This window comes from Rattus norvegicus, chromosome 19 (assembly GCF_021556685.1).
Source record: "Rattus norvegicus strain SHRSP/BbbUtx chromosome 19, alternate assembly SHRSP_T2T, whole genome shotgun sequence".
In the NCBI taxonomy this organism is placed as follows: domain Eukaryota; kingdom Metazoa; phylum Chordata; class Mammalia; order Rodentia; family Muridae; genus Rattus; species Rattus norvegicus.
Window position 1 is genome coordinate 51,736,659 of NC_141552.1, and position 23,249 is coordinate 51,759,907.

Here is a 23,249-nt window from a genome sequence, read left to right on the forward strand (position 1 = left end):
AAAAGCCTGCCTGCTGTTTGAGTATTCCTGTCATCTAATTCCCAGTTTACTGGATTTCCTAATATTTTTTCATGAGTGGTTTGGTCATCTGATTATCCCTTCCTGTTAGCCTTGATGACTCACAGAAGGAACTTGTCCCAGCTTCAGGCAGACGATGACAATTTGCAAAGGGAAACAAGAAGGCACAGTAGAAACTTTCCCCCCAAGGCGGAAGCGGCTCGGGCTAGCAAATCTGGGGTACACTGGGGCATTGCTTCAGGGTTGTACCCTTGTCTTGTCGACATCTGGGCTAAGTTGCTGTTGATGCATTTCCTTGAGGCTTCTGTCACAGCCTCCTTCTTGCTGGCCAGTGACTGTCTCCTATCCTTGAATGTCAGCCCTGAAACCTTGAGGAAACTAAAGCTTGTTTTGCTTTTCTGCCTCTCACCCTGTCTACAGGGATCTCTAGGTCTCAGGCCTCCTCTTCCAGCCTGCTCCTTGCTTGTCTTGCTTTGACAAGAGGCAGCTGGTTTACAGTCCCACGGAATCTGGTTTCCAGTTCAAGCTGAGCAACCTTAAAGCTGTGTGGCCTTTAGGTGAATAACAAGCCTCTCTGAGTGTGATAATTCTCTTGTATAGAAAACGGAACTCGAGAGCATTTCCCCAGGGCCTCTAGAAGAAATGAATGTCATTACAGTTACAGGGGATGGAAGGAGACTTCACACAGTAGGTGCTCAGCAAACGAGCAGATTCGGGGAGAAGAGAACATAGACACTTGCTTGGATCCTGAGAACAAACCTTTCGATAAATCTCCACACATAACGTCGTTTTGAATTTCAGCATCATTGGGTTGGGAGGGTAGGAGGGAGGGAGGGAGGAAGCCCGTGGTCCTAGGATCTCTGGCATAGATCCTCTATGGCTATTTAATAAGTTTCCCCCGCCTAAAAACTGCCCCACCTGGCACTCCCTTGCAGGCCCTGTCTTCCCCTAGACCCCTGCTTCTTTCACCTGTGCTAGGGTTCACCAACTGCCGGGGGAAAACAAAAAGAAAAGGGCTGGGCACGGTCTCTCCCAAAGGTGAGTCCTGCTGTGAATCTCGTCGGAGCCCACAGGGCAGGGGACAGATACCAAGAGCAAAATGAGGTAGGCGCAGACAGCTACAGGCAAATAACAGCAGAGGCCCGGAAAAGAGGTTCCCTGGAGCTGGGGGCAGGGTAGAGCCAGCACCTCCGGGTTCTGGTCGCTGAAGTAAACAAACACCCGGAGCCTATCGCATTGACCGCACCTGGAGGGGCCACGGATGGTGTGGTCCACGGCCTGTGGCAGCGTGCGCCGCTATCCTAGTTGGCAGGAAGCCCTTCCCTGAAGACTGTAAGTCTAACCTTTAGCATTCAAGTGTCGGGGGCTAAAGTGTCGTTATGAGCGGTTCTTCCTACTGCAGCGTTCCCAGACTTCGGGAGGAGGGTCGGCGCAAATCCACCCGCTTTCTTTTCTTTCCTTTTCCCCCGTCACAGACAAAACGTGCGAGGGAGGGAGATGCTTAGAATCAGGCACGCAAGACACTCGCACCCCTGAAGTTGGCCTGCTGATAAACCAAACACCCACTCCCACCTCCTTTGGTTAGGAGAGTCTGCGGTTCGTCCCAGTGGGTCCTCCACTCCCCGCTCGGCCCCGAGGCTGCGAAGGCTACAGAACTCGGCTTCTTCACAAACACCTAGGCTGGGAGGGGAAGCCTGGGACTTGGGACTCTCCCGCCCAGTGTCCTCCTGCAGCTGGCGTTCAGGGACCTCTTCCTAGGCAGCCCCACCTCTGTTCCCAGAGGGGTGGGGGTGGGACGTTGGTGGCCCAGCAGAGTCTAGGAAGCTCGACAGGCTGCAAAGGCAGCGGAAAAATCTACAGAACAGGCAGCCCCAGTTAGGGAATAGCAGTGATGGGGAGGAAGGGCTGGGCCTGAATGTAGCGGGTCTGGGCCAGGGGGTGTGCCGGCGGCCGCGCCCTCTGCTTCCCAGCTGGGCAGCTGGGGCCCGGGCTGGGCGTAATGGTTTTTCTAGGTTCCTGCAGAAGAACGGTGACAGGGTTGCTCCGCCGGCACTTGGCTATTTTCCCCTCCCATCCGAGGGGCCCCAGGGACGTGCCAGGCGCGCACCTGCAAGGGGCACTTGGGTTCCTGGGCTGCGGCTATTCACTGGTCTAAGTGTTTCAATTGGTGTCTTTAGGGGCCAGAGCCTCCTGGCTTCCTTCCGGCACCCCAAGCCAGAGGGAAGAAAGGGGTCCCGCTGTATCAGGTTAAGCGTGCCAGATATTACGGATGTGCGCACTGGCTCGGAGAACCAGATCCGCGTCTTGGGAAAATGTCGGGATTCTGGAGGTTATAGTTTGGGAGACCAGAATGAAAGGATTTGGGGAGGTGACTGGTCTTTACAATGTCCAGCCCCCAGGTTGGGGGAATAGTAAGGCAGATACAAAAACCGGTGCGTCCTATTCTGGCCACGAGAAACTGGCGTCGAGTGTCACTAATACTCACTGAGCCCTAGCATGTAACTGGCAGGCGGCGGTGGTTTTAAGGGCGCGCCCGAAGCACACAGGGGGTCAGTGCCCTGCCCTGTGCCGAGCCTGAAGGCCGCCCAGAGGAGAATATGGCTAGCTAGAGCCAAATTCCTGGTGCCCCGAGCCAGTTGCGTCCTGGATCTCTCGAGAGACCTCGCGGGGTGCCTTGCCTCTGCCCATTTTTCCCTTCCAAAGGCGGGCCCCAGATTTCGTGCCTTACGCACGCTCCAAGATCAGATTCACCTTTCTCTCTAGTCTTAAGAACGAGAAACAAACGAATCGGGTATTTTTCTTTAGAAAAAATATCTGTTCAATCTCCTTTGTTGCTTAAATTGTCCTGAGAAATTTTTTTCCAACTTCATTTGGAAAAAAAAAGTTGTTGTGTTCCCCAAACCTTGTTGTTCTTTAAGCCACCCCCTTAGACGTGCAGTCGGTTACCTCCGAGGTTTTCTGAGGCGAAAACAGTGAAGTGGAATGGAAGGGAGGACGAAGACTGGGAATCTCTCATTTTAAACCCCATTACTGGCTTTGAGAAGCACACACACACACACACACACACACAAACACACACACACAGACACACACACAATCAGGAGAAGCTAGTTCGTCCCCCACTGATTTCCTTTACTTCAAAAATTCCCTCGCCCCTCAAATCAAAGATATTATGGCATTGGCTATTTCTCAAGGAAAAATGCATACTTTTTTCTGAACATATATAGATATATAATATAGGTTTCTTTTTACATTTCTCAGCCACGGCAAAAAGGATGTGTGTGTGTGTGTGTGTGCACATGCACGCGTGTGTGCGTCATTCAATTCCCTCATCATTAAACAAGCCATGCCTGCAAGAAATGCAAGCATTGGGGGATTGCTCGGCCACTCATCCCTCCATTAACACATGCTTGCCTGTCAACAATGCACGTGCCACCATGGGCATCCTCTCCCCAGGCCACCCCTGATAGAGCTCACAGCTCTGCTCCCTAGACCCCCCACCTCCAACAGATCCCGGCCGGCTCTTCTCATGGCTTCCTTTTCTTTAGGCTGTGGCGGGTAGGCAAGAAGCTTCTATCATTCCCCAAGTTATATGCTCTTGGGAATTCCTAAAGCGCACGTTGTCCAACCAAGGGTGTCTGTCTTGCAGTTGTTCACTTTGTTGAGTTGTGATGAGGTTAGTTCTGTCTCCTCCTCGAGCCCGCCTCCGGGTTTTGGTTCCATGCAGACTTCTGGTACCGGGTCACCAAAAGGGAATCTAGCGTGTGGTGGTGGTGCAGAACCCAGGAGAGCCACGAACGGACTCCACTCCTCCTGCCTCCCCACCACCACCCCCTAGATTTTTGTTACAAAGGAATGGAGGGAAATGGGGAATCCAACGTTACCCCTGCATTTTTCACAATCTGATAGGTACTGAAAATGAAGGCAGGTTTTATCATTAGGAACTATTTCAAGGACTCCGGCACTCTAAGTTTGGGACTAATTTTTTAAGGTTTTTACTTCTGAGAAATAGGAAGAAAGAATGAGCTATACCCATAATCCACGACTGGGGATGACACTCAAATGTGGCTTGTGGTGTCTCTTGAATTGGGAGTTAAAGGGGGTTGGGGGGAGGGGAGATTGTCCCCTCCTCCTTGCTCCAGGGCTGAAACCTCTTAAATTCCAGCAGCCAATTTGGTTTGATCTCCGAGGTCTGGAGGCTCTGGCAAGGTTAGGGCCAAACAGACTGGAAAAGACAGACCTTAGCTGCCTTTGGATCAGCTGGGCGGCCCTTGGCCCTGGAAGCACAGGTTGGATCAGGGTGATTTGCCTTCACCTCTGAGGGAGACCCGGGAGAGAATGGGAGATCGTCTTGTTTTAAACTTCTATCACTTCCTCATTCCTGTATCTTCCACTTGTCTCCTCTCCTCCAGAGACCAGGGTCTTCCTGTCAGTCTGAGCCAGGTCTTTTACACACACACACACACACACACACACACACACACACACCCCTCACAATATTTTTTTCTTATTGTAACTTTCGGAAAGAACTATGCTTCTCTCAGTTTCCTAACTGGCCAGCCTCCTGGGGGAGGATTTGGGAAGCTCATTCTTGGCTAACACCCGCCCTATGGACACCAGCTGCAGCCCCCTCCCCCGACCCCCTGGGCACCCCCAGAACTCACAAGACCTGGGTACTAAGACTCCACATGCTACCTTTATGCCAACGCAGAAGACTTTGACATTTTGCTCTTTTCTAGTGAAATGACTTAGGAACAAATCTGAATTTGGCTTAGGGTCATCTTTCAGGCTTAAAAAATATTTTGGATGAAAAGTGTTCTGGGGGCTTCGTGAGATGGGAGGGAAAATTTTTTGACCAAAAATGTAGGCACAAAGCAAGAAGCTGCGTGTAACAGACCCCACGGGTGTCCACCCACTCAGGACTGTAGGAGTGGATGTATGACTTGAGTCTGGGGCAGAGAGGGCCATGTTCAAACTTCTTCCTGCTAGGGGCATCCCAGTCGTCTGCAAAGGAGAAGGAAGTTTTGACCTACATTGGCTTCTTATTCCCTGCCGCTCTAAGGCTAAACTTTCAGAATCGGTACTTAGAACTCCAGTACACAGAGGTTTCATGGTAGGGACAGAGCTACTGAGAGAGAAACTTGGGATACTCAGAATATCCCACTGCCCTAGAAGTGAAAGGGATCTGTCCAGTTTGTCTAGGGGAGGGGGTGTGTGTCAGGAGGGGGACTGAGACCAGGCGAGGGAACGGATGGAACGCCATGTGCTTGTGCCTGGTTGCTGTTCTCTCCTGTGTTTCCAGCCCCCACCCCCACCCCCACCCCCTTCCCCATCTTCTGCCATTTCCAGAGGCAGGAGAAAGGTGATCTCGGACTTGACCCCTAAATCACAGCTGCCGGTGGCTGCACCTCGCTCTGGGATGAGCACAGCCCCTTCCTTGGGCTCTGGCAGCTTAACCCTTTCCTCCCCGTTAGCCCAGAGGCCCCGTGTCCTTTGGCAGAGACTTTACTGCTGAATTGCTGCTAGCAGTCCGCTTCCATAGCTTTGCACCTTGAATACGGTGCAGAGACCACAAAAGGTAGTCTCACAAAAGGGTGAGATTAAGGGATGCTGGGATCTTGGGCACAAGCACTGCCAGGAATCCCAAGGAAGAGCGGAGTTAGCGGAATGAGGAGGGATGTTTGGATCGTGTTAACTACTCAGACAGATGCACTTCGGCATGTCTGTATTTATGGAATCCATATGTTGTCGTGGCAAATGAAACGACGGCAACACGTACATACAATAGACTTAGAATAACAATACACATTTAAAAGGAGACCGAACATTCTTCACCCTCCAACCCTTCTCTTACATCGTGAGCTGGATCTTCAGAGGCTCGTCCTATCGACCTCCCCTGACTCCACACTGAGTTTCAACGCCCCCTCCTTTTTACTGTGTCCCCAGTCACCCTGTTGGGGAGATTCCTAGGGTCCAAAGCTATGCTCTAAGAGAAATATACTAGCACACCCCCCCTCTCCCCCTGACATTGGTCCATTGCATATTTAACCCTTGGATCAAATAATATCTACAATCCCATATTCTGAAAACCGTAGGGGAACAGATTCATACTCAGATTCACCATCTACATCTTGTTCATTAAAACAACATTGCTATGTTATATTTTCAAAGAAATGGCTTAAAACAGACCCAGAAACATAAATCCCCCAATGAGGAAAAAGCCCCTAATATCTCTGCTCAGCACTTGCATTTGTGCACACCTTGTCTGTTTGTGTGCACAGATACCCACACAGAGATGACAAGGCATGTGAAGTCATTCAAATGTATATTTATGTACCGCTTTATGCATATACCTTTGTTATCTATAGCCATTCATTTGAGAGAGAGAGGCAGAAAAACAGCAGTGCACTGCTTAGCCTCCATTCCACTTTCCCTCCCCACCGTAAAAATGCCTTAAAAACCAGTTTGGTCTAAAATTTTCTGCCTCCTTTCCTGCTAAATAAAGGATTTAGATTCTGGATCTTAGGCACTCCCCATTTTGTATATAAAATAATCCATAGAGATGCTGGATTATCATCTAAGCACTACTGAATCACACACGATTGGTACTTCTCCTTAGAATGAATTCTCTCAGTAAAATTAGCATAAGTATTTACAAGATTAAACTGACATTTTCCTATAATTGCAACATGAAATAGATTTATATCCAGAATTTTTCCCTAAACAGGGACTTCCTTCACACCTTTATTTAAACATAAGACAGAAGCTACAAGTTCACTTCTCATGCCATTTACATTTTAAAAGAAAATAAGTATATGGTACTTAACTGGTTTTTCAACATCTCCAAGAAGAAATTTAGTTCTGCTGCATCTCTAAAAACCAAACAGATTTATGAAGATTCTTGAAGACAGAGAAATAGGGAGCAAAGCGCACTTCTGAAGGGCTGAACAGTTTTCCTTACCTGATGCATTATGGAAAAATTCAGAATTTACCAGTCTTCATTCTGTCAGCTACACTTTACACTGACCTGTATTTTGGACTGAAAGGGAAAAAAAAAAAAGATTAACTGTTGCCAATGAAAATTTTAAAATAATAATCAGAAACCGGACAAACCGAAGGTTAAAAAAATATACAATGGGTGCAATAAAGATAAATATTTATTTAATCAAAGCAGAGGTTGTATTTGGACTGTAGGAATGTTTCATCCTTCCAAAAAAAAAAAAAAAAAAAAAAAAAAAAAAAAAAAAAGAGCCAGAAAGAAAAAAGCCAGGGTCTTCACACGCTCCTGGAGAGTCTCCATTGTCCAGGGCTATCGAGAGCCCAGAATGGTATTAACCTCACAAAAGACACATTGTGCAGGGGACAAAAAAAAGCCCCTTCTTCTACAATAACTTTTAGCTTTTTTATTTTTAGAAAATGACAAAGGTTTTGCAAGCACTGACTGGTGAAACCTGTAGCAAGCCAGGCTGGACTTGGCTTTATTGATCAGCTGTCCCGCATGGAAAAGCTACCAGGAAAACTTTGAATAGCAACCCTGATTTGGCTCATAGAGAGGAAACCCCTGATTTTTCTAAATGTATTTTATCTCCCCCTACCCCCGCCCATGCCCCGCCTAAATAAAACAGCATTATTCCCCGAGTGAATTCAGAAGGATTAGATGAGGTAAAATCCTAAACCGGTTTTCTCCCCCTAGTCTTGTCTAAGAAGCTGCAATGGTCTTAAGAACACTGGACAATCTTTCAAAATGAAGAATTACTTTCTAATCAAACAGATTTCCTGATTAATTCCCAAATTCCTTCTTAGATGAATAATCTTGGTAGGCTGGGACAAAAAAAAAAACCCTCAAGAAAAATAAGTTTTAGCGAGCTTCCTCCCTACCTGGTGTTATAGGGTTTACTTGGCAAATCAGTTAAAGTGCATTTTATTTCATCACAGACAGTGTAATTTCAGTGGCACTAGTTCTCGTGTAGGATTTATATAAATACAAACTTGTCATTAAAGAATGTATTCAGTACTCAGTAGCAGGGGTGCGCTGAAACTGGAGAGAGAGGGAGAGAGAGGGAGAGAGAGGGAGGGAGAGAGAGAGAGAGAGAGAGAGAGAGAGAGAGAGAGAGAGAGAGAGAGAGAGAGAGAGAGAGAGAGAGACCTGTTCTTCCTGCATTTATTTGCTTGCTTTTTGGAGGTACCATACCCAGCCTGAGTGATAGCTTTGATGTACTGGGAATCAGTAAAGTAGCAGGGTCCCTGGTGCTGTCTTTGATTCTAGGGAATCTCCTTTGGGCTCTGGTGGGATACGCTGTGCCTAGTCTTTATCTGAAATCCATCCCCTCATTTCAAGCCCTTTGGCTTCAAGACTGCTCCAAACTCTTGGAGGTAGCTGTAAGATTTTTTTTTTCCATTAGGAATGGGGGTATGTAATGTCCCCTCTTTCTACACTCTAGACCTTTCTTCGGTATTTAAACATATTGGCTTTCTTTCTTTCCTTTTTTAAAATGAATTTTGTCTGAAATTATTTTTCGCTGCTTTTATTACAACCCTGCTTTTGATGGCAAAATAGCTTCCTGTGTTTTAAAAGCATCTGCTTTCCAGGTTCTACACGAGAAAATTGATTTTACTTTTCTCTTAAGTCCAGAGGTGGAAAGTTGGACTTCTTTTCGAAGGCAACTTTTCCCTTTCTTGTCTTTCCTAAGCTCGACCCCGTCCCAGTTCTGAGTCACTTTTCTCCGTTCATTTCTCCTGGTCGTCCCCCATCCTCTGCTCCTCTAAGGATTCAGCGCACACTGACTATATCTTAGGTCAGAAAATAAAGTGAGCAGATTTTTGTCTAGTCTATGGTATGTGTTAAAGTTTTTTCCCATATTTTCTTCCTTCATCCTCTGACTTAAGGAGAGTTAATTTTCCTCCGTTAAAAAAAAAAAAATCCCTGATTTGCAATTTAAAGTGGCCTCCATTCTAAGCCTCTGGTCTTTCCCTTAAAACCTCTGTTTTAAGCTGTCCCACGCCACTATTGCCCGCCCCCGCCCCCCAGATGTTCTTTTCCTACTTAATTTAAGCATTGTTGCATTTTTTATTAGAAAAAGGAAAAAAAAAGGAACGAGAAAAAGAAATTACAAGAAAGAAAAAAAGAAAAAATCTTTAAAAAAATCTTAGTCAGGTCTCTATTGTTGCTTCACATTTCACTTGACGGTAGTGTGTGTGTGTGCGTGTGTGTGTGTGTGTGTGTGTGTGTGTGAGTGAGTGTGTGTGTGTGTGCCTGTGTGTGTGTATGTGTTTTTAATACATGCATAAACTTTTGGTGCCTCTCTCCCTCTGCTTAGCCTTTTCTCCCATCCTCTCTTCCTGCTCTCCTTGCCCTGCTCATCACTTTCCCCTGGTTTTTTTTTTTTTTTTTCTCCCTTCCTCCCCTCTGCCTCCCTCCACCTCCCCCTTTTCTTTTTTGCTGAATCTTATTGATCCAGAAGGTGGCTAATTAGCCCTTCCCGTCGTGCCTGGGTAATGAAGCACATGCGCACTGAATTAATCACAGCCATTTTTTGCAGGAAACTAATTAGCAGAATAAAGATCCAAAGACTTTTTTTTCTTTTCACTCATCAGCTCCCACTTCCAGCGCGTCCCCTCCGACCGCTGCAGCCGCCGCCGCCGCCGCCGCCGCCTCCTCCTCCTCCTCCCGGCCGCAGCCGCCGCCGCCGCCGCCGCCTGCTTTGCATCCCAATTACAGCCTAGAGCCGCTGCCGCCGCCGCCGCCGCTTCTCCTCCGTGGCCCCTGCCCGCTCCGGGGGCTGTAAACTCCCCGCCAACCATGCTGCTCGGCGGCAGCGGCGGCGGCGGCTCCGGCTCCCCGGCTGCGGCCGCCTCCCGCCCCGGGCTCCGCCGAGCGCGCTCCAGCTCCTCCGCCGCCGCCGCCGCCGCCAGCAGCGCGTCCTCCGCCGCCGCCCCCCGCCAGCCGCCGCTGCTGCCTTGATGGGCTCCGCGGCCCGAGCGCCTCTTTTCGGGATTAAAAGCGCCGCCAGCTCCCGCCACCGCCGCCGACGCCAGCAGCGCCGCTGCAGCCGCCGCCGCCGGAGGAGCAACCGCGTAAGTGGCAACTTTTCCCTCTTTTTTTTTTTTTTTTTCTCCTCTTCCCGCCGCCGCCGCCTGCTCCTCCTCCTCCCGCCGCCGCCCGGACGCGGGGCTCCTCGGGGCGCCCGGGCTGCTTTGCATGGGGCTCGTCCTGCCCCCTCCCGGCTCCCGCGCCCGGTCGCCGCCGCCGCCGCCCGCGCTCCCCGCGCCCGCGCCCTGCTCGCTCGCCGCGTCCCGCTCGCCTGCCCCCTGCGCCAAACTTTCTCTTTCTCTTTTCTTCCTCCTCCTCCTCCTCCTCCCGCCGCTGCCGCCAAACCTGGGCCGCCCCCTCCTCCGCGGCCCCCGCGCAGCCGCCGGCGACCCCCGGGAGGGTGGAGGCGCCCGGGGCGAGGCCCCGCGCGGGGACTTTGGAGGCGCCGCCGGGCAGGGCAGGGCAGGGCCGGCCGGGGTGCGGGGCCCGGGAGGAGGAGGAGGAGGAAGAAGAGGAGGAGGAGGCTCGCGGCCCCGGGTCCCCGCGGCCAGACAAAGGCAGTGGCTGGCGGGGGTGGGGGTCCCGGTACAGCGTGCCCCCCCCACAACTGCGCCCCACCCTGAGCGGTGCCGGGGCTCTGGGCGGAGCGCGCGCCGGGCCCGGAGCAGCCCCGCCGGCCGGGCGCCTGCCTTCCGCGCGGGGCCGCTCCGGGGGCCGCGGAGCTCGGTGGCAACCTGGGGTCCTGGAGGGGGCGAGGCGGCCGCGCCGCGCGCGCTCTACCTGGGCGCTCTCTGCCTGGCCCAGTGAGCAGCGCCAGGAACGCGCAATGGGGGCTGCGCCCTGGACACTAGGGGCTCCCGGGGGTCGGGGCCGCGCTGCCGGCCAGGGCCGGAGCCAGCCCTGCTGGCCTTCTCGGCCAGCTGAGAGGCAGACATCGGATCAGAGGACTTTTTTTTTCCTCCTCCCTCCTCTCTCTCTCTCTCTCTCTCTCTCTCTCTCTCTCTCTCTCTCTCTCTCCCCCTCTCCTCTCTCTCTCTCCTCCCTCTCTCTCTCTCTCTCTCTCTCTCTCTCTCTCTCTCTCTCTCTCTCTCTCTCTCCTCACTTCTCTCTCTCATGCGAAACTGGGATTGTTTACGTTCGGTTCCCCGCTCCTCTCACTCCTCGCCCTACTCCAGTAGATGCAAAAAAGACCCACGTTCTTAATTTTACGATATACATTTTAATGTATAGAATCTTTTGCATGTCAGTTGGAGGTTAGGTCTAAGAGTGTTCTACGCTGTGCACTTGAATTGTGTATTGAGCTATTAAAACAATATATGTATATATATTTATACTCTGTGAATGAATCTGTTGCTCAGAACTTGACTTTGTGAAATTCCTTCGACTGTGGCAGATTCTTTGACTATGAGTGCTTCAAAAATCACCCTCTCTTAACTTTTCCCCCTTCTCGTCACTTTGAAGTAGGGGAAATATGACAATTTTTATTGGTTTCAATGATTGAAACTTGATCTAAGGACTATATGAATGAAGGGAACTGATTGCCCTTTTCTGGCCTTCTGTTTGGTGACTTTTAAAAGGGGGGCTTGTTAAATACCTTTGAAGAATATGACAGGGTGATCGGTTGGCTCTAATGCAAAGTACAGAACATGAATTCACTTTGGAATTTTAAGAAAAGCTCAAGCCCTTGGGGGGGGGCATTGAGGATTTATTATGGCTTTAAATATATGTCTATATATATATTTATTTTTCTACCTACTTTGGCTGTGTGGCTAGTTGCTGGCCAACTTTTTCGGAGGTCCTGGGGAAGAAACTTGGGAAATGGTTGAGGAGAGACGGATCAATCTGAGTAATCAATAGGACGATGTGCTGCGGTCTTGTGCCTACATTGACTGTAAATGTCTACAGTACCTGCAGTGTGGGTGCCCCAGTGCTTGGTTGGTTCCTTCCAATGGATTTGGAGGCAGAGTAACCAGAATGTACTGTTCCGCTTTCAGAACAATATAGGGGAAGCCCACTCGGTCCGAAGTGGCTCCTGCTATAGCCCCTTGATTTTACCGGGGAGAGGGGAGAAGGTTGTTGTTTGTTTATTTACACGTGAGGAGTTTAGTGTCGAACCCTAATATGTAAGCACCCTGAGTTGGTGGGAAGTGGGAGCTGCCCCAGTCCTTCACTGGTGGTTTATTGAATTTTCAGCCCTTCCCCTTCTCGTGATGTTCTGTTCGGTTTTTTTTTTTTTAAACTAGTACAAGCAAAGGTAGGGATATAAAAGAGTAACTGTACCTAGAGATTGAAACAGTATCAAAAGTCAGAATGGTGTGTGTGTGTGTGTGTGTGTGTGTGTGTGTGTGAGAGAGAGAGAGAGAGAGAGGCGCACAAGTACACAAGACAGTTATCTTACAGTTAGTCCTGAATGCTTGGTGGTAGGTGAGTCCATATTTGGAGACTATTTTGAAATAGTCTTGAAAATGGCTGAGAACAGGATTTCGCCAAAAAAAAAAAAAAAAAAAAAAAAAAAAAAAAAAAAAAAGAGTGTCCATGAAGTAATTTTTTGAAATGATTGTGGTTTGGGGAGATGAGGTGTAGGCAGGAAAGCAGTGTAGACCAGCAGCCTCCCTCTTGTCTGTGTGTCTCCTCCCTTCCCCCTCCCTAGGTTTTAGTTTTTAATTACTTAATGCTGAAACGCACTGGGCTTATATAAATATTTGCAAATGCTCTTTCCTATTGATCTCTCTGAATAAACTGCCCTGCTCTGGTCCGGAGAGGAGGCGATTTAGATCTGTGGACTTTCTAAACATGAAGTCTCTGGAGGACGGTGTGTGAGTGTGTGTACGTGGTGGTTAGAGCGGTAGGCATGAAGGTTTGGTGGTAGTGGTGGCACAAGGCAAGTTGAGGCTCTTGGTGGTGTGGACTGAAAGCAGGGTAGGAGCTGGCCTTACGGCCTGTAGCCCTGATAGGTGTGTGTGTGTGTGTGTGTGTACATATGGGGCTTCTGAATGTATTTGCACTCTTCACCCCCCCACCCCTATTAAATATGGAACAGTTTTCCAGGGCTTGGTGACTGCCTCCCTCCTCGGGGTCACATTGAGTACTAATCTGACCCAAGGTGCAGGAATCCTGCAAAGGGGAAATACAAGAATACACAGAACGGGGTCAAGTCAGCTGCTCAGAGGTCGAAACCCCCACAGCTGCTTTGATGTGTGTGTGTGTGTGTGAGTCTGTCTGTCTGTCTGTCTTGCCTGCCTGCCTTAGGCTCCTCCTGCCACATTACAGATTGTGTTTCCCTCTCAGGCCTTAGCTCAGTAGCTTAAAGGCGGCAGAGCCCTCTGACTGCATAGACTGGGTCTCCCAGAGACACCAGAAAACACACAGTACTGAATCCAAAACAAAACCAGGGAGGAAGGGGAGGAAAAAAAAAAACAAAAAACCAACCAAACAAACAAAAAAAACAAACCCCACCATTGAGTTCAGGCAAATAAGGTTGTGTCTCCAGATGCTATTACAAAGTAGCTTTGACTATGCAAGACAGTGCACAAGACCAGTCATTCCAGTTACAACAAACTATAAAAAAAAAAAAGATGGGGGGGGGGGAGGGAGAGAAAGGAAAAGGCTTGTTTAGGTTGTAATTTGTTAGTACAAGGAAAAGAATCCTACATAAAGCTAGCTGCCCTCCCTCCCCCCTTGGCCCTCCTCCCCTTTCTGGCTCCACACTGAATCCACTCACCCCTTTGAGATCGTCTACTGTATAGGTCTTTTCATTAAAATCTTTTGGGTTTAGGAAGATCGCTGCAAGCAACCTATTTTCTGTATCCCCCCCCCCCCCCCTTTATCTTGGAGGAGAGTTGGCAAGGGTTCTGTGGTTTGCAGTTACACAATATGTTATCATGTTTTTAATCACTAAATCATTGCAGTGGTTATAGATTTACAGTCGTGGGGTATTACAGATAGAAGCAAGGCGGCTGCATGTATGCTTTTAAATTACACCAGTGCAAGCTGAGCTCGGCAGCCATGAATATGGGAGGCCAGCTCCACCTTCGTGGCCCCCCCCCCAACACAGATTAGTTTTTTTCTCCTGTGATTTTATTTTTATTTTTAAAAAATGGCTTGGTTTGCTTAAAAAAATAATAAACCATCCTCTTCCCTCTAGTCCTTGTCTCTTCGCCCCCCTCCCACCTTCCAGAAGAAATCATTTTCATTTTAGACCTCTAACCCTCCCTCCCCCAACCCCCATAAGCTAAGAATTCAAACTCTTGATGTTGGAACTTTGGATAAGACACTACAGAAATAATGGAGAAAGTGTGGGTTTCCAAAGGGATCCTCCTGGGTAAGGATGAAGAGTTGATTTCAGATCACAAGGTGGTGGTAGGCCGAGGGAAGAAGGTCCTGTCACTGTGACCCCTCCTTCAGAGTTCTGGTTTTTCCCCTATTATTTTGTAACAGAATCCTTGGCCGCATTAAAAATTCAGCATTACAAGCTGATTGTGACGCTGCCTCATTAGACAACGCTGTCTGGCCTGGTATTAAGGGAAACGTAGAGCTTTTCTATTATAAACACCAATAAATAAATATTAAGGCTCAGCAGAGGGGTAACCAGCAACTGGCTTTTTGGCTCTTGCTGGGATTGATCTCCCCTACCCCCTTCTTTCTGTCACCACCTCCTCCTCACCCCTCACCTCCCCACCCCCCCCAGTAACTGTCATGTGTTCTTACTCGGGTGCTGATGTGTAGACAGACCCTAGTGGCATTTAGCGAGGCTTTTTATAGAGTTCTCTTGTGTACACAAAAGGTTTGGAAGTTTGTTTTGTTTTGATCTGCAGTAAACAGGTCCTTCACTTTGCTGATGTCATTTCCGGTCATATTTGAGTGTTTATTGTGTTTCTTTGCAGACCCCCTCATCCCTCCCTGTGACCTTGTTGTTTGGTCAGAGCTCTGTACCTGCTTTGGGAAGGGTGTATGTGTGTGTGTGTTCTCTCTGAGAGGCCAGGTCAGGTCTGGGTTGGGGGGTTGAATGGCCTTGCTCTGGCCTAGGTTTTCGCCTGCCTGGGAAGACACCTCCCAGCGTGTTAATCTGGTTAAACACTCCCACATCCACCTGCCCCTAGTCTTTCCATGGCATGCAGTGATCCATCCAGACTTCCTTTCTTGATGGCACCACCTCCCCTGGCCCCTGCCACACCTTGCCTGTCCACTTCTGGAGGACGTCCCTCTCAAAACAAACAAAACCCCTAAACTCCAAATAAACAAACAATACCCCACTTCCCCAACCACCATTCAGTGATAAGATTTTAAGATTGGGAGTCAGTCGTGAATGTGAAACAGGGCATTAGTTTATTTCATGCTGTGACCCTGGACGCTCTCCCCTAGGACCCCCACCCCCATGTCCTGCTGCTCTCACCCCATAATGCCTGTACCTTCTTGGAACTATAAAGGCCAGTCTGATGTTACTAAACATGCCACAGTCTCTCTTTTCTTCTGATCTACAACTGGATCTCCCTTCCAAAAAAAAAGGGGGGGGGGAGTGGGGAGAGGAGATGAGAAGCAGGCTTATTTATGTAGGCCCCAAAGACCTTCCTTTACTAGGATGATGGGTTTTAGTTTATTTTTTGACTTTAAGTATGTGTGTGTGTACACTCACATATGTATATACACGCACACATGTAAATATATCGTTTTGTCCTTTTAGGTTAAGCAGTATTAGGAGAGAGGGAAAAGCAGCCATTAGGAAGTTCCCTGAGCCCCTTTCTGACTAAGAAGGATGAAAAACGAAGCGGAGCTGACACTTGGCTCCCTGTGAAAGCCCAGTCACCTCTCCCCCTTCCATGGCCCCGGCCTTTTGTTCCAGGAGAACGGAGCTAAGGTACTTTTTCTCCCAGACCAAAGGGAGCAGGCAAGGAGTCCCCTTGTGAGCCTATCGCCTTTAGCTGGCCTGCCCGTGGTTATTGTCAATGCAGACTTCCCGGAACAATTGCAGTAGGGAGACACAAAAGCAAAAACATTTGTCCTATTTTTTTAACCTCTTTGTTTTAGATTCTTTTTTTTTTTTATCCATTCTTTAAATTTCACAGTTTCTATTTGTCCGCCGAGAGACAAACGGAACAGCATGAAGCACATTTCACTGTAGGCCTCACTGGCAATTGGAACAGCCTCAATAGAAACCCACATTCTAAAACACCGGCTGACTTGGAGGATATGTGAAATTTCAGCGGTGGGGAGGGTGGGGGGTGGAGAAGACTGTGAAGTCAGATTAGCACAGATTTCTACCAAAAAAAAAAAAAAAAAATGGAACTATAGTGAAAAGATGAAGGGGAAAAAAAAAAAACCCAAAAACCAAGAAACCCGGGATTCTAGAATTAACTTGGGGTAAAGCGTGGAACGGTCATCTTTTGTTTATCTTCTGGTATCCGGTCTACTACTTAAAAGTGATCACTGGGAGAATTGAAACCCATGTGAAATGACTCATTAAAAAAGAGAAAATCCTGAAATAGGGGGCTGTGAGCCTGACAGCCCACTGTTTAAGTGGGAAGCCGGTAGGCGTACGCAGTAGGATTGATATGAGTTGAGATTTTTTTTTTAAATGGATTTATATAAACAGACAATGTCCCCTGTCCCTTTTCTTTTCCTCCCTGTTTCCTGTTTCCTTTATTCTGCCCGACCTCTGTCCCCTCCAAGACTTCAGTCGGTTTGCTGGCCACTGTGAAGGGATGTGTCAGACAGTTGGGGGACGGCCCAGGAACAAGATGGGAAGTTCACCCCCCCCCTTGGCCCAAACAAAGCCCAGCTCCCTCGTGCAGCATGTAGACCCTTGACTGTGACACTGTCTTTAAGCATCTGTCCGCCTTGTCATTAAAATCCTCAATTTCAAGGTTTAGAGACACAAATGTAAAAATCCCCCTGGGTATAGTCTTGCATGACAAATTCTCTTTGCCCTTTCAGAAAAAAAAATATTTTTGTTTCTAAAAAAGAAAGAGGACTTGGTGACCTATTTGCCTAACATTTAAGGCTCATTTAAGGCAACTTCTGTGTTTTTGCTTCCTTGAGACTCCGGGGTTTTGCCACTCAGAAATATTTTGGGAAAACTCTCGAATCACAGATTTAAAAGAAGACGCATCTGTGTCTGTGTTGTGTATATGATTGACAGGTGTTGGAGCTGAGTTGGGAAGGGCAGGTAAATAAATTAGATGCCTTCCACCTAGGCTGGGGTCAAATTCACCTATGGAATTAGCACTACAGTGGTCCATGAAGGCCTTGAGGTTCTTGTCAGAGAAACATGAAACTAAACATCTGTGCATAGGTCCCCCAGTATTCCAGTCGCCAGTAGCTGTGCTGCCTGGGGGTTGCTCTGTATTCTATACCATATCCAGGAGGCCTGGGCTCCCAGCAGAGACCTAGCCCCTAAATAAAATGACCTTGCATTGATGGGATGAGCTCAGACCATAGAACAAAATTCAGCTCCAAATGCATTCGTGTTTATTTGGGGGGAGGCACGCCTGTGTATGTCTGTGCCCCCCTCATCCTAGGTTTTAGTCTCCAGAGGATTTAAGCACAAGTTTTAAAACCAATATAATAAGACCAGAATGATCTGGGAGAATTACACACATCTACCTAAACCCAGTTGTGCTCTGAAGAGGGGCTGGGATGCTGACATCCACCGGATCTTCACTCAGGGATCATACTTAGCTTGGCCGACGACGGAGAAGATACAGCACCAGGGGAGCGACTGTGGGGGTTGGGGAGCAGGTTTGGCTGGGTTGGAGAAGTGTAATTTATCAGCCAGCTAAGCCTTAGTGTGCAGACCTCTGGCTCGGAGAATGGGTAAGGGGAGGAGAAGAGAAGGGGCTAGCGTTCCCTGGTTTATTTTTAAATATTTATCCTTTGGCTGTTGTCAATGAGGCTTTCTAGATGAACCGAGAGCCTGGGGATGGAGAGCCGTGAGAACTGGTGAAGGCCTGCCTTTTCTGACCGTGGCTCTATTTGTCATTGTGTTCTGGGTGCAGCCCCGGACTATCAGGCTGTCAGTGCTGGGCAGGCATGGGTTTAACATCAGGCAGCTGCCCTGTCTTGAGCTCGGGGACAGAATTGGCAACATGGATTTCAGAGAAACTGACGGTTGGTCGTGGACTTTGTAGACTCCCTCTGAAGAGGTCCTGTTTTGGCTAAGGATGAAAATGAGTTATCCCTGAGATGGGAGCACCCCAGCTTTTATATAGTCCATCCTGTTCATTATGGTCTACAGGCTGTAGGTTACCTGCCTCTGGCTCACCAGTGAAATTTTTGTCTAAACAAAGACAGGCTTGAGTAGGCCTCACCATGCATGTAGCTGTTGCAGAGTTAAGATAAAGAAAAGGGATCAGGGACATTCTTTTTTCTGCTTGTCAGGCTTCTGAGGTGCGGAAAGCCTGACCCAGGGCCTGGGACAGAGGCAGGATCAAGGCAGAAGCCCTCCTCTCCTCAGGATCTCTCAGATTACTTTAGGAGCCTGTCTTGTGGTTTTCCTAGCTTTCGTTCTGTCGAAGGTATCTATGTGTATCCTTCGCCCCTACCCATACTCACTGCGTTACAAGATTCCGAGGCTGTCCCGTAAGTAAAACTCAAGAGAAAGCTGCAAAATTCAATTTTCCAGGAGTGGAAACATCTTCCTGTTGCCTTTACTTCTTCAGCTAGGCCCGTGGGTAGCTTCCAGGTGAGGACTGAGGGTCTGGAATCTGTTTTCCCTAAGAGATTTCCTGTGTGTGGGGAGTAGTGGGGGGCATCTTCTGAGTGGAGGGGGCCCCCCATCGCCCGCCTTACTGCGGCACCATCATCTTCATGTATTATTCATGATCACTTTTTCAATTAAATTATTAATTGGTTTTCTTTAAGGTGTTCCTGACTCGTGTGGCTAACATAAATAACAGTTGTGTTTTGAAAACACCACCTGTTCTTGAGCCTTGAGGTCAGGCAGTCTGAGGCAGGTCCACTGTGGCCACACTCTGGTTCACAAACCCATCCTCCACCCTCCTCCCCACCCCACCTCCCAGCCTGCTCCCCTCCCCCACCCCCAAGTTTGACTAAATTTGGCCTCTGCCCTCCTTTGTCCCTAATCGGACATGATTCCCCAGAGGCAGTTTTTTTTTTCCGCCCAAGGCCCTAGCTTGGGGGGAAAAACTGTAATCTTTTTTTTTTTTTTTTTAAATTTGGTGCTAAAATATAGACAGGGGGTTAGTCTGCACCCAACAGGTTAGGTATTCACATCGATTTGAAACTGAATTCTTTTGTACCGAAAAATGCTTTCTACACAGGGACACTGTTGTTTTCACCAAGCAAGCATCCCCCTTTCCTCCCTTTTAGTGTGTGTTTAATGCAAATACGATTCCATACATTCTGCTCCTCGCCTGGTGAGCTTATTATATTTCTAACACTTGCATGGTTCATTATTGGGCAGTAGGAAAAGACTCGGCGGCTGCCGGGGCAGCCTGGGTGGCTGGTTTGCAGAAAGAGAAAAAGCAGGTGTCTTCTATGCTGGGAATGAAGACTAGATTTAGGAGGAGGGTGGAATTCTGTCTGAGAGGACTGGAGACTTCCGGTGAGATTTCAAGGGGGCCTGCCTTTACATAACAGCACGCAAAAGGTGAACTTAGGGGGACCTGGAAGTGTCCAGCAGTTGCTTTGACCAGCCGAGGTAGCCCTGTTTGGTTTGATCCTGGTGGTAGTCATCTTGAGCTGGGGCACCTTTTCTTGTCCTGTCTGAAATGCTCTGTGGCTCCTAAGGACAGTCTTCTTCCTGACAGCGGATGGCTGCAAACTGCTTGGTCTTTTCTAGTCGTTTCTTCCTCTCCTCTTCTTTCCTCTTCTCTCCTCAGAAACTGTCCTTAAACTCTCAATGGAGAGTAGGGGATGTTTTCGTAAGTTTCTGCAGCTGAAAAACAGAAGTGCTCTGTGAGGCAGTTAATAGGATGGGTGTGTGTTTCAAATAAATTCCTGTCCACATTGGCTAAAGTCCCCATGTTAGAGTGGCCTGCCTCTGACGTGGACAGGGCCCAGAGACTGATGGATCAGGGTTCAGAGGCCCCGACTGCTTGTTCTTCTTCTTCATTTTTGGGGGGGTTGGGGGGTGGCCGAGGGCGCGTCCGTTTCTTCCAGGCCGGCCTTTGACTTTTGATGAGCGGTGCGGTCAGTGCCTCGCGGGAACACGGCTTTGTTCCTGCCCGGCCGGTTCCTGGGTTGGTGCAGGCCAGGGCAGCCAAGGCGCCTGTCCCCAGGCCAGTGCGGCCCAGGCCGCCTCCAAGGCCGGTGCTGGGAGCTGGGGCCCGGCAGCTCCGGCCCTGCTTCTGTGTGTTTGTGCGTCTATGTCCCCAGGTCCCCGCAGGCGCGCGGGCGCGGCCACCGCGAGCAGCCCGGCCTGCGCCCAGCGCGACTGTAGATGTCAGGCTTTGCCCGGGGAGCCGAGAGGCTGCGGGGCTGTGAGTTTCAAATTAACCTTCCGCTTTGTTGCTGTGTAATGTGGATCCCCGAAGGCCCCCCGCCCCGCCCGCCCCCCTTCCTCGGGCGGTGCGCGCTGCAAACTGCGAGTTGAGCTTCATTTACATAAAGCGATTCCGGGCGGGCGGGCGAGCGGGCGGCGCAGGAGGAGGAGAGAGGCGGGCAGGCCGGGACGGGGACCGGGACGCAGCGCCGCGCCCCGTGGGTGAATCCCCGCCGCGCCTGGGGGACCTCCCTCCCTGGGCAGCCCGCAGATCGCCAGCCCCGGGCCGCCACCATGCGCGCCCCGCCCCTGCCGCCAGGCCCCTCGCTCCTAGCCTGCGCCACCGCTGAGCCCGGGGGGCAGCGGGAGGTGGGGAGAATGCCGCCTGGGGTGGGTAAGTTCGGGGCTCCGCTGCCACTGGAATCTCCCGTTGTCGCGCTGGCCGGCGTGGTGGCCCCCGGACCTCCGAGTGCCTCCTTCCTCCCGAGGTGTACGGAGGCTTTGTGTGCCAGGTGAGTGCAGCCTCCCTCCCCCGCCGCGCGGCTCGCTGCCGGCCTAGCGCTGGAGGCAGGTGCTGCGAGTGAGTCTTGGCTGAACTTCCCATTCTCTTGGGGCATGTGGGGGAAGGGCAGGCTGGATGCACTTGAACTCCTAGACTCCAGGAGGAACCTACCTGGGGAGAGTGGCTAGAGTCTGCTGGGCACCAGAGTACGTTCTTCCTCCTATCCCCTCTTGATTTTCCTTCCCAACCTCCTCCTCCTCATTCTGTTTTTGGGTTAGTTAATACCTTGTTAATACTTGGGGGTACTGGTGCCACTGAGAACTTTGGGTTCTAAACACACCCTCTTCAGCCAGAGAGAGGGAGAGACAGAGAAGAGAGAGAGAGAGAGAGAGAGAGAGAGAGAGAGAGAGAGAGTTAGAAGTCGCTGGTCAGTTTGCAGCAATGTGAGGAATGTGCCTGTTTGGGGAGTAATTAAAGAGAGAATCAGTGTAGAGCTGGAGGGGACCTACGGAGATCATCTTGGCCTGGCTGCCCTCTAATTTCGGTTTGTTCTTCTGCCAGAACCCATACAGCATTTATTTGGGGGGGGGGGGACGTTGCAAAGGAAAAGGTAAGATTTTTTTTTTAATCCAGTTAAAAAGGAGAGATATCCAAGTTAAGGTAGCAACAAGAAAAATAACAACAACAACAAAACAAAACAAAAACAAAAACCAACCAAACAAAAAACCCCCAGCCAACCCAAAGTCATTTTGTGGGCTTAGAGAGAAACAGGCTTTCTGGCAAACAGCCCTCTCTGTCCTGTACATACCTATGTAATGATGATGATGGGGAATCTTGCCCTCAGGGGAAAGCCCACAGCCCACATGGCACACTCAAAGGGAGTTTCAGCAGCCAGCCTTAGTGGTTCACAGTGTGCTCAACTGGTTTAAAGGTGGCCGGAGAGCAGGTGAGTCTAGGAGGGCAAGCCCCCCCCCCCCCTGCTATTTATCAGCCTTTGAAGACTCTCTTGGAACCACCGACTGAGAACCACAGAGAGTATACATTCATCTGGAGGCAACGAAGGCCAGGGCCTGCATGGTGGAAGGCATCAAAGACCCAGCAAGGAAAACAGACTTAAGCCTGGAAGAGAGATAGTGAGGAAGTTACACGTCATCTTCACCTCACTTCATTTCATGCTTTGAGATCCTTGGAGACGAGTCACTAAATAAATAAGAGCATAATTTGAAGCTCACACGTAGCTGGGGGTAACTGTTTCTTTGCCATCTAGCAGCAGGTGCCAGTTTGTAGAGTTGGCCCCCGGAGTCCCCTCATTCCTAAATTCAGGAGGTGTCAAACCTTCATGTTCTTTTAATGGCTGTGGTTTCTGGATAGGTTTCAAGGGAAACCCTAAAAATCCCGAGTTCCAGTGGGCTGGACTGGAGTGCTGTGGCCCAGACTGCATTAAATAGGGAAACATAGACCTTCAGGGGTAACCTGATCGAGAAAGGCTGCAGTAGAGAGAGCTGGGAGCCTGTTTCTTGTTATCACAGCATCCACCGGCAGCCTGAGATTCTAAATCCAGACGTGGAAAACAGGGAGCAGAGGTGGGCTAAGAGGAGTCTGGAGACAGAGTCCCCAGCACAGAAGGATTCTGAAAAGGGGGTGGTTGGAGGGACGTGAATACCTGGATGTTTGCACACCTGTATTTGTGTTCACTTGCTTTGAGGGGTTCCTGAAGGCTCCCTTACAGAGAGTGTGCATGCCATGAAGGACGGGAGCACCCCTCCCCCCTTTTCTAAATCACAGGACCAAAGAGACTGCCTGCATTTGATTTCTAGTATGGTCTTCAGAAGACATGTTAAAGTGGCTCTCCAAACGGGCTGGGGGTCACACTGGGTCTTTTATTTAATTACACACAAGTGTTATTTAACAACATGGGGTCGGTGGCAGAAGCAAGCACTTGTACAGTTTGAAAACAGTCCTTTTGGAACGGCCAGGAATTAAGTGCCTTGAAGACCTTCTGTCCTTCTGACGTGGGTCAGGCGTCTCCCTCTTCACCTCCGTCCAATCCGTACACTTTCTAGGGGATGGAACTCTGGTTCTCCAGTTCTGAAAACTGTTTTGATTGACAAGGATCTGGCTGGCTCTCTGAGAACAACAAAAACAACAAGGCTGCAACCGCCAACCACCTGAAACCTTAATTTGGGTTTCTTTGCCCAGCGAATGCTAAGGGAGTGTGGAAAAGGGCCCAAATAGAACGGTGTGCTTCCAGGCGGCCTCTT

At 49.6% G+C, this 23,249-nt stretch overlaps 1 protein-coding gene and 1 long non-coding RNA gene across 5 annotated transcripts in view; one reads left to right on the forward strand and one right to left on the reverse strand.

The window, feature by feature from the left end:
• Positions 1–3,126: 3,126 nt before the first annotated feature.
• On the reverse strand, positions 3,127–11,041 carry Zfhx3l (zinc finger homeobox 3 like). Its single transcript, XR_015643623.1, has 4 exons — positions 10,829–11,041; positions 6,980–7,057; positions 6,846–6,890; positions 3,127–5,022 (listed from the first exon to the last, which is right to left on the reverse strand). It is a non-coding gene; the product is annotated as a zinc finger homeobox 3 like (long non-coding RNA).
• The window catches only part of Zfhx3 (zinc finger homeobox 3), a 255,000-nt gene continuing 241,354 nt past the window's right edge, over positions 9,604–23,249 (forward strand). For 2 of the 4 annotated variants that reach the window (XM_087594610.1, XM_087594612.1), the window contains exon 1: positions 9,604–10,092. The gene's annotated coding sequence lies outside the window, so the exon portion shown is untranslated. 4 annotated transcript variants of the gene reach the window in all.